General features: G+C 36.8%; 1 long non-coding RNA gene across 2 annotated transcripts; it reads left to right on the top strand.

Annotated features, from left to right (window-relative positions):
• Positions 1-601: 601 nt before the first annotated feature.
• LOC122216649 lies at positions 602-13,344 on the top strand. 2 transcript variants are annotated; one of them, XR_006201016.1, is made up of 7 exons: positions 602-845; positions 973-1,066; positions 3,883-4,070; positions 4,959-5,040; positions 7,097-7,162; positions 7,577-7,803; positions 13,128-13,344. It is a non-coding gene; the product is annotated as an uncharacterized LOC122216649 (long non-coding RNA). The 2 variants fall into 2 exon arrangements; XR_006201015.1 differs by lacking the exon at positions 4,959-5,040.
• The last annotated feature ends 2,806 nt before the right edge of the window (positions 13,345-16,150 follow it).

The raw sequence follows: 16,150 nt of genomic DNA on the forward strand, positions 1-16,150 counted from the left end.
GTGCATATGCATTTCATGTTGGCTTTCTAATCTACAAAATAATTGACTTAGCAACAGAATAGAGTAATATATATACTGTATGTGTGTGTTATATATATATAACATATATATATGTTTTTAAATTGTGGATTGACAGGAGGGGGGATATTCAGAAAAGAAAATAATAGGGGTGCCTGAGTGGCTCAGTTGGTTAAGCATCTGACTTCGGCCCAGGTCATGATCTCATGGTTCATGAGTCCGAGCCCAGCATTGTGCTCTCTGCTGTCAGTGTAGAAGAGCCTGCTTAGGATCCTCTGTTCCCCCCGCCTCTTCCCCTCCCCGACTTGTGTGCACACACTCTCTCAAAAAATAAATAAACCTTCAAAGAAAAAAATAGTGCTGATGCCATCAGGGAAAACTTGAGTTAGGCATCTCGACTGGAGCCTAACTTTAAAGAATTGGAAGAACATGGTTAAAAAGAAAGAAGGCAGGATCAGCAGATCATAACACATCAGTTACCATAGACCAGCTAGAATTGAGTGAACCTGTTGGGCTCACTGTTATATCTCTCATATTATTGGGCCTTTCTTTTTCCTTTCTAGAGTCCCTGGCTGCTGAATTCCCAGTGGAGATTTCACATCTGCTTGTCATATAAACTTCAGCTCTGGGCTGGTGAGGATTAAAGTCTCCCTGAGATCCTGACTGAGCAGCCTTTCTCCCACTTTATTTGACACCGCACTATATCACGGCAGTGCTGGCTCCTTCCCCACTCACCGTGTGTAGTAAATCCTCTGCACGCCACAAGGTCAGCCGAGTATTAGATGCAGAGTCCTATCAGAGGTGCTGACAGCTCCATCTTTCTGAGGGTAAGGGAGTGCTGGGTCCTGAAATTCGGTTGCAGTCCTGGCCCAAGAGTCAAAAAAATGCTTTCATCTTGAAAGATGTGATGATTATTATGGGCTATGTTTCTCTGATCCTTAAATCTCTTTTCAGACATGCATCTTGTGTTGTCACTTCTTCAAGTTTTTGGAAGTGCTGGGAAGGAGAAGAAGCTGTAATTGAAATGGGCAAGTGTGGCAGGAGAAAAGTAAGTCCAGAAAGTCTCACCGAGTTACAATATATTTGTTAAGTAGCCTGTAGTTACATTATTCTTGGTCTTCCTTTAGCCCAAGATAGGAGCTTTGTTTTAGGAATACCCATTGCTTGGGGCACCTGGGTGGCTCAGTCGCTTGCTTAAGCATTCGACTCGGCTCAGGTCATGATCTCAAGGTTTGTGAGTTCGAGTCCCACATCTGGTTCTGTGCTAACAATGTGGAGCCTGCTTAGGATTCTTTGTCTCTCTCCCTGTCTCTCTGCCCTTCCCCTGCTCATGCTCGTGTGCAATCTCTCTGTCTCCCAAAATGAATAAATAAATAAATTGATTAATTAATTAAAAAGAATACCCATCATATATAATGATGCCTTTAAGGTCATTTTCTCACTCTCTGTCTTAATTTTCCTTTGCCAATTAATGATTTCACTACTTCCATATAACAAGTTATATTACAATCCAGAAAAACAAAATTATGATTGTGTTCTGGGTAAAATGTTATGGTTAAAGTTCTTTCTAAGTATCTTCTTTCCCTGAAATCTATCAAATAAATTTTAAAATATAGTCTTCAGAAATAGTCGCTAGAATGTCCCAGGAACAACCAAATAAGGAAAAGAGGACAATGCCACTTCAAAAAGGAATGGCCAAGGAAGGAGACAGAAGATTCTCAGGACTCAGGTTGCTATTAATAGACTACCTTTACCCACCAAAGCTGAGGTCAGGTGTGGGAAAGGGTAATGCCACATGAAGAATGGGTGGACTAAAGAGACTTAGTAGGGAGACAGAAAAATATGAAAGTAAAAAACCCACAAGAGGAAAAGCAATGAACTATTACCATTGGATCTCAGACAGGGCTAGCTTCATGGACAAGCTACCTGTGCATATTCTCAGACAGATCCCAGGCTGGATTTAATACTCTCCTATCACAGGCTTGAAATTCTTAACAATTTTTGAATAAGGGAGTCTGTATTTCCACTTTGTACTGTGTGCTACAATTTATGTAGCCAGCCTTGATTTGTGGCGGAAAAAAATCCACATCTGGTCTCACGAGTTGGCAGAAAAATTCTGAATGAGGCACTAGCCATTCTGACCACATATTAGAATCATCTGGGTGGGTGCGTGGGGGTGCTTTTTTAAAATTTCAATGCCCAGGTCATGTTTCAGAGCAATTAAATACGAGTTTTGGTAGAGGTGAGGGTAGAGATAGTAGGGTGAATTGGGACAAGGCATCGGTATTTACAAAAGCTCCCCAAGGATTACAGTGGGCAACCAAGAATAATAACCAGTAAAGGGAAGAGTAATGAGAACGTGCAAACCTGGAACCAGGACCAGTATGCTGAAGTCCAAGTGAGGGGTGAAAACTCACCTGGGGATTAATACTGATGCGTTACCATTTTCTGGTTTTCTGTTTCATCTAGAAATTATTGCTACTAGAAGAGGGTGAGAGAGACATGAATGATTAGATGATTTTCTTGGGTAGAAGCTTTATCGTAAGAGGTCTACTCTGGTTAGGGGAAAGATATACCATCTGACATCTACCGCTAGTGTATAGGAAGGACCCCAGTACAGGACATTTAAATTTCAGTCAAGGGAGCAGAACCTGAGCTTTTCCATCATTTGGCTATAGTGGAGATTTGTTGAAAATACCCAGATATCAAACTCCAGCTCGTAGGGAAACAGATTCCCAGTAAACTGTCTGCTGGTCTAATTATAAATCAGCTGTTTATAGTGGTGAAACTGGAAATGGGTATTTCTCCCCTTAAATAAATGGACCTGTACACTGTGATACAGATATATAAATTATGAATTAAATTAGTTTTAATGCTCCTTCAATGATAGGGTGGGGAAGGAAGCAGTCAGTTTCTAGTCAAGTTAGGTCTCTAGGGTTACAGATTCCCAACATTCCAGGGAAGGCAGAACAACTATGAAAGTATAGAAAATGGGGGATGGTATTCTAAAATCCTTTAAGTCATTGAGGAAATGGATGGGACCAACTGAGTTCACTTATGACTGTTACTGAGTGTGGCTAGGCATTCTGGGATCAGACAGTCTTGGCCTTGGTATCTGATCAGACCTGGTGAAATATCAAACTAAAATAAGTCAGTCTCACACTTGGAACATACTATTGGTGTTTTAAATAAATTGCTAGGAATATTATTAAGTTGCTTCAATCACTTTTAAGCCCTTAACTTCTTTGAATCAGTTTAATGACTAAAGAAACAAATTCTTAGTAGAAATGCATGGAGACTTCTATTTCCTCCAAATATAGTACAACCAGCATGGACCTACATTTTTTCTTGCACGGCCCCCATTTTGGAGATGGTACTGAAGGCTTAAGGAGGCTGATGGGTAGTTTAACAACTAGTTTTAACAACAAATAGTTTAACAACTATTAGAAAGATGAGAAACACCAAGGGTGAGAAATACAAGATGGTAACAGTTTGTCTATTAAAATAACATCCATGGTGGAATAGGGAAAAACACTGCAGATGTGAGTATGGGTTAAGGAGAGGTTTTTAAGTAGTCTCTGGTCTTCGTATCGACTTTTGTATATTAGCACCACAATATTTCCTTCTGCAAGTAGAAAACAAACAAAAAAAAAATCTAGCTCTGGGCTAGCCAGACTAGTAGGGTAGCATCAGAATTATTCTCAGATGCCCCAGTTGAGGGGAGGGACTAAATAACAACACAGCACAAGGGATGATGATTACCCTGTGGAAAAAGAAGTGTCAATGCTCTCTGCCCTGAGAAACAATGCATTTCTATCCTCCAAACATGGATACTAGGACTTGGCCATTGATCTCTCCACACAGATTCAAATCATAGGCTAATGAGCCAGTTTCTCCAGGAAAAAAATGAACTCAGAAAACATTAAGACATTTTTGCGGAGCAACCATTAGTGAAAAAAAGACAAGAAAACACACCCTTTTAATCAGCTAAATTTGATTTACAGGAAGAGGCAAAATAAATATGGGGAATGATAACAGAAACATGAATCAAGGTAAGACATTAAAAGTATTGATTGGAAATACTGAATCTGAAAAATAATAAAGTTGATGAAAAAAACAACTCCACAGAGAAGTTGAATTGCAGAATGGATACAACCCAGGAACACATATGTGAACTAAGAGAAAAGGTAAAATAACTCTGCCATAGCAAAGACAGTGCCTCAGGATCAGGGCGGGATTTATTCTAAAAATATAGGTGTTATTCAATATTAAGAAGCATAATAGTAAAATTCACCATATTATGTCCAAAGATAAATCCCACATGATAAATCTCCATAGATGCTGAAAAAGTGTGTCATAAAATTTAGCATCTTTTTGATTTTCAACTGATTAAATAAAAATTAAAATTGGTTAATATTTCCTTAACATGATAAAATATTTATCTTGACTTAAAATCCAACAATTTAGGGAGAAAAATGAGATACTCCTCCTATGATAAAAAATACAAAAATGTTCACTATTATCGTTACTACTTACATTTTATTTGAAGTATTAACTAATACAATTAGCCAAGTTAAATATGTTAGAAAAACAAGAATTGTGGGCTAAGCTATACATAAAATTAACATATAAATCAATCATCTTCACATGTAAAAGCATCTCTCTAGACAATATATTGAATAGTATACCCCATTTAAAATGACAAAGTAAAATAAAATACCTTTAAATAGTCTTAACTAGAGTTAGTTAGGTGAGAAAAATTATAATTGTTCTGAAGGAACCAAAAATCAAAAGGAGACTTGAAAAAATGACAATGCTTTCAGTATTTGGGGATATGTAGATTTAACATCAAAAAGATATCAATTATCCCTAACTTTATTTATAAATGTAACACCAACCTGATAAATACACCAAATGAGTTCTTTGATTTTTCTCTCTAGCACTATTGCAGCTCAGGGGACCCTGGGTAGGACAGAAAGCAGTGTCCACTTGAGAGGCCGTGGAAGAAGCAATGTCATCAAGGTGATGGACGCGGAGCACACGAAGAGGGAGTTGGGGACACATAGTGAGGTGGTGTCAATGGGGCACTCCAGAAGGCTCACTGAAGGGGATTTTAGGAAATAAAGAAGCTGCAAATAGCAGTATGAGGATGCTGAGTGGTATGTTGTAGAGAGAGATTTTTGACGATAGAAAAGTATTTGGGGTCTAATTTTCTCCTGGAGATATGCTAATATCCCTCCAAGGTTGAGGTTATTCTAGACATAACAGTGATTGTCAAGAAGGAGGTGGAGTAGGAGGAACTGTCCATCACTTATCCCAAGCATGTATGGTGGCTTACCTGCATCAATTTGGAGTGCTATGTGATCAAGGGCAATCACTTTAAAAGTCCTCTGAGTGGGCACTTGTCACAGAGCCACTGAGCTCTTAGTGATGCTACTGATGAGAACGGGGAAGCTACAAAGGTGAAACATCATCTTGAGGTAAAATAATACTTCATGAGAGTAAAAGAAAAGTTGGTATTTGTTGTGGCAGTGTTCACCTTTACCTAATCTCTGTACTCCTGGAAAATAGCAATGATAAGGAAACTCCCTCCTTTTTTGTATTCCAGGCAACAGCTCAATGCAAAGAACCACCCTTCTCTGTATGACATAGATAACTCTTGGGATATTCCCCTAGATTCCCCGTGACAAACCTAGACACAAAGATTCTAAATCCCCACTCTTTGTTTATTGAACGATTACCTGCCCTGCTTATTCTCACTGGTCAATCTGAACATGTGACCACTAAAATTTAGTTAGACTTTTCTCCTCCCCTCTAAACTCTGACTTGTTCCTGAGGTTCTTCCAAGCACTGGATCATGAAACATCTCTTCTTTATGGTCCCTCCTGAGAATTAGGACCAAAAATAAAACACACACACACACACACACACACACACACACACACACACGCATTCTCCTTGCTCAACTGTCTGATCATGTCACCTGTTCATCACCACCCCCCACTTCATTCCTCATAGCTTTGTTTGCTCCTCCCTGAAAATGTCCTTTCTGTCTGACCTTCAAGACTGTTAGAGAGCAGATGGTGAGAGCATTCTCTAAGTGCAAGAGTCATCCTTCATGACGTTTTCCTTACTAATGTCTGGACTTGGATGTTTTCTTTGACACTTTATAAATCTTGTTTTGTTTTGCTCTTTGACATCTGTGGTGGTGCTTATTCACCTCAAGTGGAATCTGAAGGGTGACCAAGACCATGAGAGAACTGCAGATCCACACTTGAGGCTTACCTGAAGGGTGATGGGAGGTAACAACTGACAGTGGAAGTAATGAGGTAGTTGAGAATTTCAGAAGAGTTTGCAAGGAGAGCAGAATAGACTTTGGACTAGAACCCTTTAAGCATATTAGATATTTGAGGAAAATCAAGAAATCCTAGTACCCTTAATTTTCAAACATTACAGGTGTAGGGGCATCAGCCCTCTTGTAGTGGAAAGCTCAGGTACAACTTTTGAGTCTCCTCCCCCCCCCCCCAAAAGAAACTTAACTACTAATAGCCTAGTATTGACTGGAAGCCTTACCGATGACATGAACAGTCAATTAACACATATTTTATATGTTACACATATTCTGTATTGTATTCTTACAATAAAGTGAGCTAGATACAAGTAAATGTTAATAAGAAAACCATAAGGAAGAGAAAAAATACATTTACAGTACTGTTATATTTACAAAAAGATCTCTGTATGAGTGAATCTGTACAATTCAAACTCATGTTCAAGTATATAGTGAAAGCAATAAACTAAATCTTTCCTTTTCTCTTCATCCTCTTCTTCCTCCCTGACCTCCCTGCCTTCTCCTCTTTCTCTTTCCGATTAACTCCATGAATAACTAGGCTTAATATAAAGAAATCCTTAAGAAGCAATATGATACAGTGTAAAGAGCACTAGAAATTAAAGAATTTGGAATCTTCTCCTATTTTAACAATAAATATTACTTTGACACTGAAAGTAATTTTATTTATTCATCTGTTAAATAAAAGGAGTGGAAAAAAAATAAAAGGAGTGAATTTGATATTGTTTGCAGAAACATCTGAAATGAAGTCGAGAATACCAAGAGGCCATAAAATGGAGCCAGAAGACCACTGGGAAGGTTAGTCTTAGGCTCTTCCATACTTGGATGGAATATGAACTTTTAGAATGTGCCAACCACAAAAGTACATCTTGTTGGAATTCTCAGAATGAGGCTTAATTTGCTGTATTTCAACCCAGCATTTAGCATAGTAACCTAGCCTATATGGATCAACCTTAATTATCTTTACCTATATCAGTCGTAATTTTTTCAGAATAACTTACACAAGCATATGGTTTTTGCCTTTATAAATTCTGTCTTACTCCTCCCCTTTGGAACACATTTCAGTTTCCTCCTCAATCTGTATCTCCCCAATTTGAATTCCCAAAGACCCCAAATGAACTTTTGGTTAGCTTTGTCACCTAAATTCTTTTTTCTTCAAGGTGTCATCTGTCTAAACATCTAAAATTCAGAATTCTGCTTTGTCTTCCACAGGATTCAATGACTTTTGTAAAGAATGAAAAGGATGCTAAGAAGCTGCTGTTAGAACTTTAAAAGATGCAATGCAAAATGTTACTGAAGTCATTCAAGAATATTTCAGAAGAAAATTATTCCAAGGCCAAGCAAATTATTATGATTATGATGCAAGTAAATGATGGTGTGAAGTAATTATTATCAGTGACAAAAAATGAAAAGAAACCAGACTTTTGACAAAGAAACCAGTAAATTATTTATTATTTATTTATTTATTTAATATGAAATTTATTGCCAAATTGGTTTCCATACAACACCAAGTGCTCATCCCAACAGGTGCCCTCCTTAATGCCCATCACCCACTCTCCCCTCCCTCCTACCCCTCATCAACCCTTAGTTTATTCTCAGTTTTTAAGAGTCTCTTATGGTTTGGCTCCCTCCCTTTTTTTTTCCCTTCCCCTCTCCCATGATCTTATGTTAAATTTCTCAGGATCCACATAAGAATGAAACCAGATGGAACTGGAAAGTGTTATGCTAAGTGAAATAAATCATACAGAGAAACCAGTAAATAATTTAAAAGAAAAAAAAAAATAGCCAAGATGGAACTTGAGCCCAAATCAGTGCACATTCCAAATTCTCCATGAAAGCCTTCTGAAAAAGATAGTGTAGTTCCTCCTGAACTCCAGAATATACCTGCTGACCCCAAAATGAAAACATTAAGTGAAATTAAAAAAAAAAACCAGCCTCATAGCCCTCATGGTAGTAGGGAATGATGCAGAGTAATTATATGAAGAAGAAAAGTTTTACAGTCCTCCATGTCTGAGGATGGTGATATGTTAGTAGTAATGGCTTCTTCATTGGGAAAGTCATTTTTCGTTATAAAAGAAGAGAGTGGTTACCCTTCTTCAATTAAGGAGCAAAAAGGCCCCAAGGAGTGTTACCTGAAAAAGATACCCTTGAAACCTATTGGGTTATAAGAAATGGCAACAACTCTTCATGTCAGGAGGTTTGAATCCATGCTTTCCCATTCTTTCTCTGGATCCAGAAGCTCTATGGAGTGACATAGACACTCCATATGACAGTGAACAACTGTTTCTGAAAAGCAAACTGCACTTTTTCCTCAAAATGAACCTTAGATCAAGAATCTGTTTCTTTAAGATCATAAAGCAGTTATAACTCCCCCTTCCTTGTTTATGGGAAGCAAGCAAGAGGTGGAAGGAATAGCCATTCAACATTGTTGTGTTAGGGGAAGAATGTGCATGTGATGATTGATTAGTAAACTCTTTGTGAACATTTCTGTCTAAAATTACTTTTCTTTCTCTTTTTTTTTTCACTAGTCTATTATTTAAATGTATATTTGACTGTCTTTGGTCTGGTTATAAAAATGTTTGTTTTAGTCTCTGTTTTTCCTTTTAAAGTATATTCAGGTTATGTTTACATAAGGCTTTCACAAACCAAGTATATATTTAAATTCATTTGTAATATGCTGCAGAATATTTCCTCTATGAAATAATTTGGAGTTTATAATTATCTTATGTTTCTCATCTGTGCTTACCATGAAATGCATTTCACTGGATCAGCTCTGTTTTTGCTTGGAAATAAATGTCAAGATATATTTAAAATGATAATAGAATATTATGAGGAAATTGTAGCAATTAAAAATAGATCACCTTTATTAAAAGTTGTTATTGTTAGCAAAACCTGGCTACACTTCTATTATGGATGTACAGATAATAAATTGTACAAACTAAAGTACTTTTTAATCATAGTTTAAAAAATAAATAAAATAGATCCCCCAAGAAATCTCAAATGTTGGCATCAGGCAGTTAGCCCTTATGCCTCTGTTAAAAGATTTATGTTTGCAAACCATCTGTTGGTTAGTAACTACTTTCTCCTGGGGTGATTCAGTTAGTTTATTAAAAACTTGTAGAACCTTACTTTTTCCTATTATGCAAACTCCCATAAAGGAACTTAACTACAGGTAATTTGACAAAATGAAATGTTAAATATCCTTTTATCACCATAGGAAGAAATGTTTTTATCATCACAGGTAGTAAAACACAGCCATTGCCAGACAACGTATAACTTTTTGCATCTAATCTGTCAGAGCACCCATTTTAAAGTGCATTTAAATGATAATGGAAACATATTCATCAAAGCACAATGCCAATTTTCAAGAGAATTTTAGAAAAGCAGTACTTTCATCAGATTGTCAAAAGCAAATGAGAATTGCCATTTTGGACTAATAAAGGAGAACAGAGAGGGGAAATTGACTTAAATGACTAGCATCATTAAAATTAAGTAGGATGTGAAAATATTTAAACAGAATAAGTGCTGAAAGTAAATTAGCTATTTCAAATGTTTTCAGTTTGCATTTGCTCGATTTTCAGTGCCAAACCTGACATTTTGACTTAGATTTGTAATTCTGTATACCCATCTTATATGAAAACACTCAGCATACAGTCAACTCTTGACGGATATTTATTGAGTGTTAGCAATCATCCAAGAAGTATATTAAAATTTTTATCACTGGGGCGCCTGGGTGATTCAGTCGGTTGAGCGCCCCCCAACTCTTGACTTTGGTCATGATCTCAGGGTTTGTGAGTTCAAGCCCCACAGTGGGCTCTATGCTGACAGCCTGCTTGGAATTCTGTTTCCCTCTCTCTCTGCCCCTTCTCTGCTTGCTGTCTGTCTCTCTCTCAAAATAAATAGAACCTTAAAAAAAAAAAAGACTTTGATCACTTAATCTTCATATCAATAAGATTGGCACCATATTTTCTTAATTTTTTTTCAATGTTTATTTATTTTTGAGAGACAGCATGAGCAGGGAAGGGGCAGAGAGAGAGAGGGAGACACAGAATTCAAAGCAGGCTCCAGGCTCTAAGCTGTCAGCACAGAGCCCGACGCGGGGCTTGAACTTATGCTCTTAAACTGCTCTGCCTTACAGTCATAAGTCTGACTCAAGCGAGGTCATTACAGGAATTAACCTCACTCATCCCATTTCCTTCAAGCTACACATTCACTATGGCGTAATGGCAGAACTGAAAAGAGAAAATTGGAGGCAGGGTAGGGATATCAGCCCTCTCTCACATTCGTCTTGCTTACTCTATCCTCTGATGTTCGTTCCACCTTGCACCAGTTGTCAGAGGCAAAGGCGTTCAAATAGATAAAAATTGAAGAGGCTAACTCACATCCTTCTTTTCGCTTTCTCTTTTTCTTCCTTGTACTCACCCTCACACTTCTTTTTGGATAGCTTTGCATCGGTAGGAAGACTTGTTAACAGTAGGGTGTGACATTTATTATTTAAGCTTCCTCTTGAGAGCTGGTGTGAAGCAAGTGCTATTCTAGTCAGTGTCTCTGACCTCTACAAAAATCTGCTTTTTGGGCGTGTTAAAAAGATAAGCATTGTTAAAACTCCTGTGGCTGGTTCATTAAGTCAGAATTTCCACTGATATATTAACCTACTAAGTAATGGCTGTAGTAAGCTTATAGTGTATTAAGAGCAGCATTCAAAACAAAATACAGCCTCTCCTAGTTTAAGGAAAAACTAATTTCGTTTCATGTTAATTTAGCAGAAAGACTTTTTCCATACTCACAAAGTTCTATGACCAAGCAGATTGCTTAACTGTCTGAAGCATTCTTAACCTTTCTCTTTATACATTATGAGTCCGATCCATTCTTTTGTGAGAAGAGATTATGGATGTAAATGGGTTTTAAAGTTAAAATATTCTCTGTTGGAATAGATATGTTTTATTAGAAGAAACATTGTTTCGCCAGCTAATTTAAGTCAGGTAATTAAAGCCAGAGAAAACCGCGATGCACTTCTGATTATCTGAATTTATTCATTATTATTCATTTATAGATTTATTATTTTTTGCAATAAATCTAAAAGGTCTAACTGTTCCTGATATTAGAGTTAGAGCAATTAAGAAGGTAGGTCACAGGGGCGCCTGGGTGGCTTAGTTAAGCATCTGACTTCAGCTCAGGTCGTGATCTCACAGCTTGTGAGTTTGAGCCCCATGTCAGGCTCTGTGCTGACAGCTCAGAGCTTGGAGCCTGCTTCAGATTCTGTGTCTCCCTCTCTGGCCCTCTTCTGCTGGTGCTCTGTCTCTGTTTCTCAAAAATAAATAAATGTTTAAAAAAATAATAAAAAAGAAAAGCTAGATCATAATTCCAGCTCTTATAGGGTTTACATTTTGCTGGATAATTTCTTGAGGATATATTTTCCCATTAAAAGTTCAGTAGGAGTTAATTTAGCCTTGACTCACCCAACTCTGTATAATTCTGGCTGTCCATTTAAAAGAATTTGTGCCATGGCCTGAATTACTATTAAATGTTAGAGGGCCTATGTAAACAAACAAACAAACAAACAAACATTGTTGACCTGTGAGACTGTCTTCAGGACAGGTACATCATGGGGTTGCCAGTTACATAATTATATGCATTTCACTCTCATTGGATCATGTACCAGATTAAGTAGATTAGCAATGTTACTGAATGTGTTTGCTGTTCCTTTGTTGATTATTTTTTGTTGAAATCTTCTATAATTGTTATCCATTATCACACAAATTCTGTCTTGTGTTTATAAGAGCACAGTCACATAAAAGTGTTTTTTAGGAGTATTATATTCCTTTAAAACTTGGAAACTTTGAATGATATTATTATTAAGCAAAAGTATTTTGAAAAGAGGAAGTACTCAGAGAAAAGAATGCTCAAGGAATTATCCAGTTTGCAAACTTTTTTCCCCAGATTTACATTTTCTTTAACTTTTAAGGTGAGCTTAGTATAAGTAATACATATTAAAATGGGACCTCAAAAGTTCTTAAAAATTATGTTTTAAAATTATTCAAAATTACTCAAATGTAACCATTTTCCACATTTGTTGGATATCAAACTAGTTGAATACCCTCCTTTATACCTGTATACAAGTAGATCAGTAGATGGATGGATGCATAAATGAATGGATGGATGGATGGAAAGAGGAACAGAAGTTATTTTGCAGGAAATGAGTTATACTATAGTTATTAAAATATTAAATTAGGTATACTTGAACTTATCAAAAATCAAATACGAATGAAGCTAACAATGTTGAACTGTAAATGTTTCATAAACACAAATGTAGTAATATTTGAAATACCCCTATGACTAAGAATAAAGACTTTAAAAATGTTGAGATAGGTATGAATTTAAGTTTCACTCTTAGATAGTATCCATTTAATCCTGCCATTAAAGATAAAAGTAGCCCATCTGTACTCCCCTTTTCTCTCTCTGTTTTTTAGATTTTGTAGCTATGTCTGTTCTGCATTCTCTTCTGTAACTGTAATCTTTGCGCTTGCTTTATTTTATTTTTATACTTCAATGGATTCATTGCTCTTCCCCAGCCATTATACCATATCCATAGTATTTGGGGGACTTTTAAAATGCCATCTCTGGGTTGGCTGGATTTCATCATCATATTAATTTTTTTGTATGCCTTTTCAATTAAGGCTCATGGATGATACATTTTTGAGAATTCTATTGGCTCTTAAAATGTTATAATTATGTGTGGCTTTTTTTTTTTTTTACTTGCAAGAAGACAGTGAACACTCACTACCATGTGAGAGATGTACACACAGAAATTCCTCAACTGGGAGACTTAAAGTTGACCAAGCAACCATATACTGTACTAACTACAGTAACAGTGAAGCCCCAGATGTTGTATGAGTTTTCAAGAGTGAGAAGAGTTTGGGCACAAGCACAGAGATTAGACACAATCGTGCAGAGGTACCATCGAAATTTGGCCAGTCTGGGAGCACATGGTAAGACACCACCGGGTGACAGGAAGTCAGGGGCAGACCCTTGACAGCCCTGAAACCCAAACTTTATTCAGAAGGAATAGTATAGTAAAACTATTATTTTTATATAGTTGTCACCCCACTCCTGTCCCCACCCTCAGTTGTTTACTGTCAAAATTCTCCTGTCTTTTGGCATGGAGTATTCCATTTGTCCTTTTCTCACGGCATTGGAGTTGGCTCTATCACAGAGCTGACTTTTCCAGGCATGGCTCTTAACAGCACACATCTTTCTGAAAAAAAAAAAAAAAAAAAAAAAATTGATACACTTTTGACCATGTCTGCCAGTTGCTCTTGCACTTCAAAACAACTTGGCTACAAATACTATCACAGTTTCACACCTTCTTTCTTTCAGTATCTGGGGATACTCTTCTATTTTCAAGCAATAGGTGTCACTCTATGGAATGGGGAAGCCAGCTTCCTGTTTACCCCTGTCAAGTGACTTGCTCCTTCTCTTAGAATACCTGAAGAATTTTGCTTGTTCCTTTTATCCTTTAAGATTATATGTCTTTTATACATTTGTGTGTGTGTGTGTGTATGTATGTATGTATGTGTATATACTTATATACATATATATACATATGTATATGTATATATATGTATATGTATGTGTATATGTATATGTATATGTATATGTATATGTATATGTATATGTATATATATATAACTGGGGGTTATAAATTCCTGTAAGGCTCTCAATTTTTTTTTTTTTTTTTTTTTGGAAAAAATGTATACTCTTCCTTTGTGGTTCCATTCTTTCTGTATTCTAGGGATATTTTACTGTATTATATCTTAAATAACTGCTTTATTTGTTAACCTCTTTATAATTATGTATCATCATTTAGCCTTTTTATATCCATTGTCTTCTAGTTAATTACCTATTTCTCTCTTCCCTTTACACTTAAGTCAAGATGCCAGTTTTTCAATTTAAAACCTTATTTCTTTCTGGTTCTCCTTTGTTTACTTACCCTGTTTTGACCTTGTTTAGAGTCTTTGTTTTTTCCTCAGCTCTGAATTCTCCATTTTTATATCTTTGCATTGACATGACATCTTGTCTTAGAGCTCTTGTTTTATTAAATCTAGTTGTTTAAATTCTACAGCATGGAGAAATCTCGTGTAATTCTTCTTCTGTTCCTTGGGTTATGTTTAATGTCCCACTTGGGGTTGTTCCTATATTTTGTCCTGCTTTGTTTTACTCAATAGATATCCACTGTTGGTGTGTCTTTTTTTCCCCCTATTGCTCTTGTTTCATTTAGGGTTTGTATTCTTACCTCACTATATTTTACTTTAGGTGAATTTAGTCTCACATGCTTTGTTTTTGTCTTTCTCTGATAGCTGAAATATTCATTCTCCCTGCCCCTGGAAGAAAATGTCAAACCCCTCCCACCACCCATCCCTAGAACCTCTGAATAGGTTATTCCAACTGTCAAAAGAGCCTTTGTAGAAGGGATTAAATTAAAGGTTTTGAAATGGGAAGGTATTCTGGATAACCTGTGTGGGACTCATGTAATCACAAGAATGATTAGTAGAGGGAAGTGGGAGAGTGATAGAACAGAAATGAGACAGTGGAAACATACTGAAGTGCTATATTTTCTTTTTAAGTAATTATTTATTTTTCAGAGGGAGAGAGAGAGACAGAGCACAAGCAGGGGAGGAGCAGAGAGAGAGGAAGACAGAATCCGAAGCAGGCTCCAAGCTCTGAGCTGTCAGCACAGATCCCTATGTGGGGCTTGAAATCACAGACCAGGAGATCATGACCTGAGCGGAAGTCAGATGCTTAACTGACTGAGCCACCCAGGTACCCCTGAAGTGGTGTGTTTTGAAGATGAAGGGAGGGAGCAAGATCCAAAGAATTCAGGCAACTTCTAAAGCCCGGAGGAGAAAAGAGAGCAGATTCTCCCCTGGAGCCTCCAGACAGAACCGAAAACCTTGATTTCAGGATGTAAGGCCCATATTGAACTTCTGTCCTCCAGAACTGTAAGATAATACATTTGTATTTTAAGCCACCAGGTTTGTGGTAATTTGCTGTAGCAGCAAAAGGAAACTAATACAGTAAAGAATCTTCAGAACAATTCTTTCCCTTCGATCTAGACATAATCTGAGACATTTACTTTTGGGTGAAATTACTCTTTTTTTTTCTTCCAAAAAGTATTGACTGTTGAGTTCATAATTCTGCTTAGTAACTAGTCTGGTTAAGGAACTACTTGTGATAATTTGATTGCATTATATTTTCTTTTTATCTCTGATCACATTCTTCCCTGTAGTCATATATTTTAAGGGGCATGACTTATACCCTTGGAAATTAATTCTGTCACATGTACCTATCATACTTTGCTTGCCCTTTCTTCTTGAGTTGGAAACTAAACAAAAATTAGCGCTCCCTGCTGGTATAAATAGTGCCATGAGTATCCCTCTTGTAATGACCTCTTTATGGAATGAAATTGTAGGCTTGTGGAGTAAATGCTTATTTAATTTTACAAAATATTGACTAATTGTTCTTCACCATGGCTACATAAGTCATTTTAGATCATGAGGATTCCTTTTTTTACCCATATCTTTATAATCATTTTTTTACCAATTTTTTTACTATTTTTTTACCAATATGATACATGTAAAATAGTATCTAATTTTTGTTTTGCTAACAAGGCTGAGCATTTCTTGATAAATGTGCCTGCCATTCAGTGGCTGTAAGAGGCTGAGCCCCTGGTGAGTGAGGGGAATGTGCAGAGGCAGTGCCTACTGGGACCAAAGAAGACAGAAGGAG

Source organism: Panthera leo, chromosome A1 (genome assembly GCF_018350215.1).
Source record: "Panthera leo isolate Ple1 chromosome A1, P.leo_Ple1_pat1.1, whole genome shotgun sequence".
In the NCBI taxonomy this organism is placed as follows: Eukaryota; Metazoa; Chordata; class Mammalia; order Carnivora; family Felidae; genus Panthera; species Panthera leo.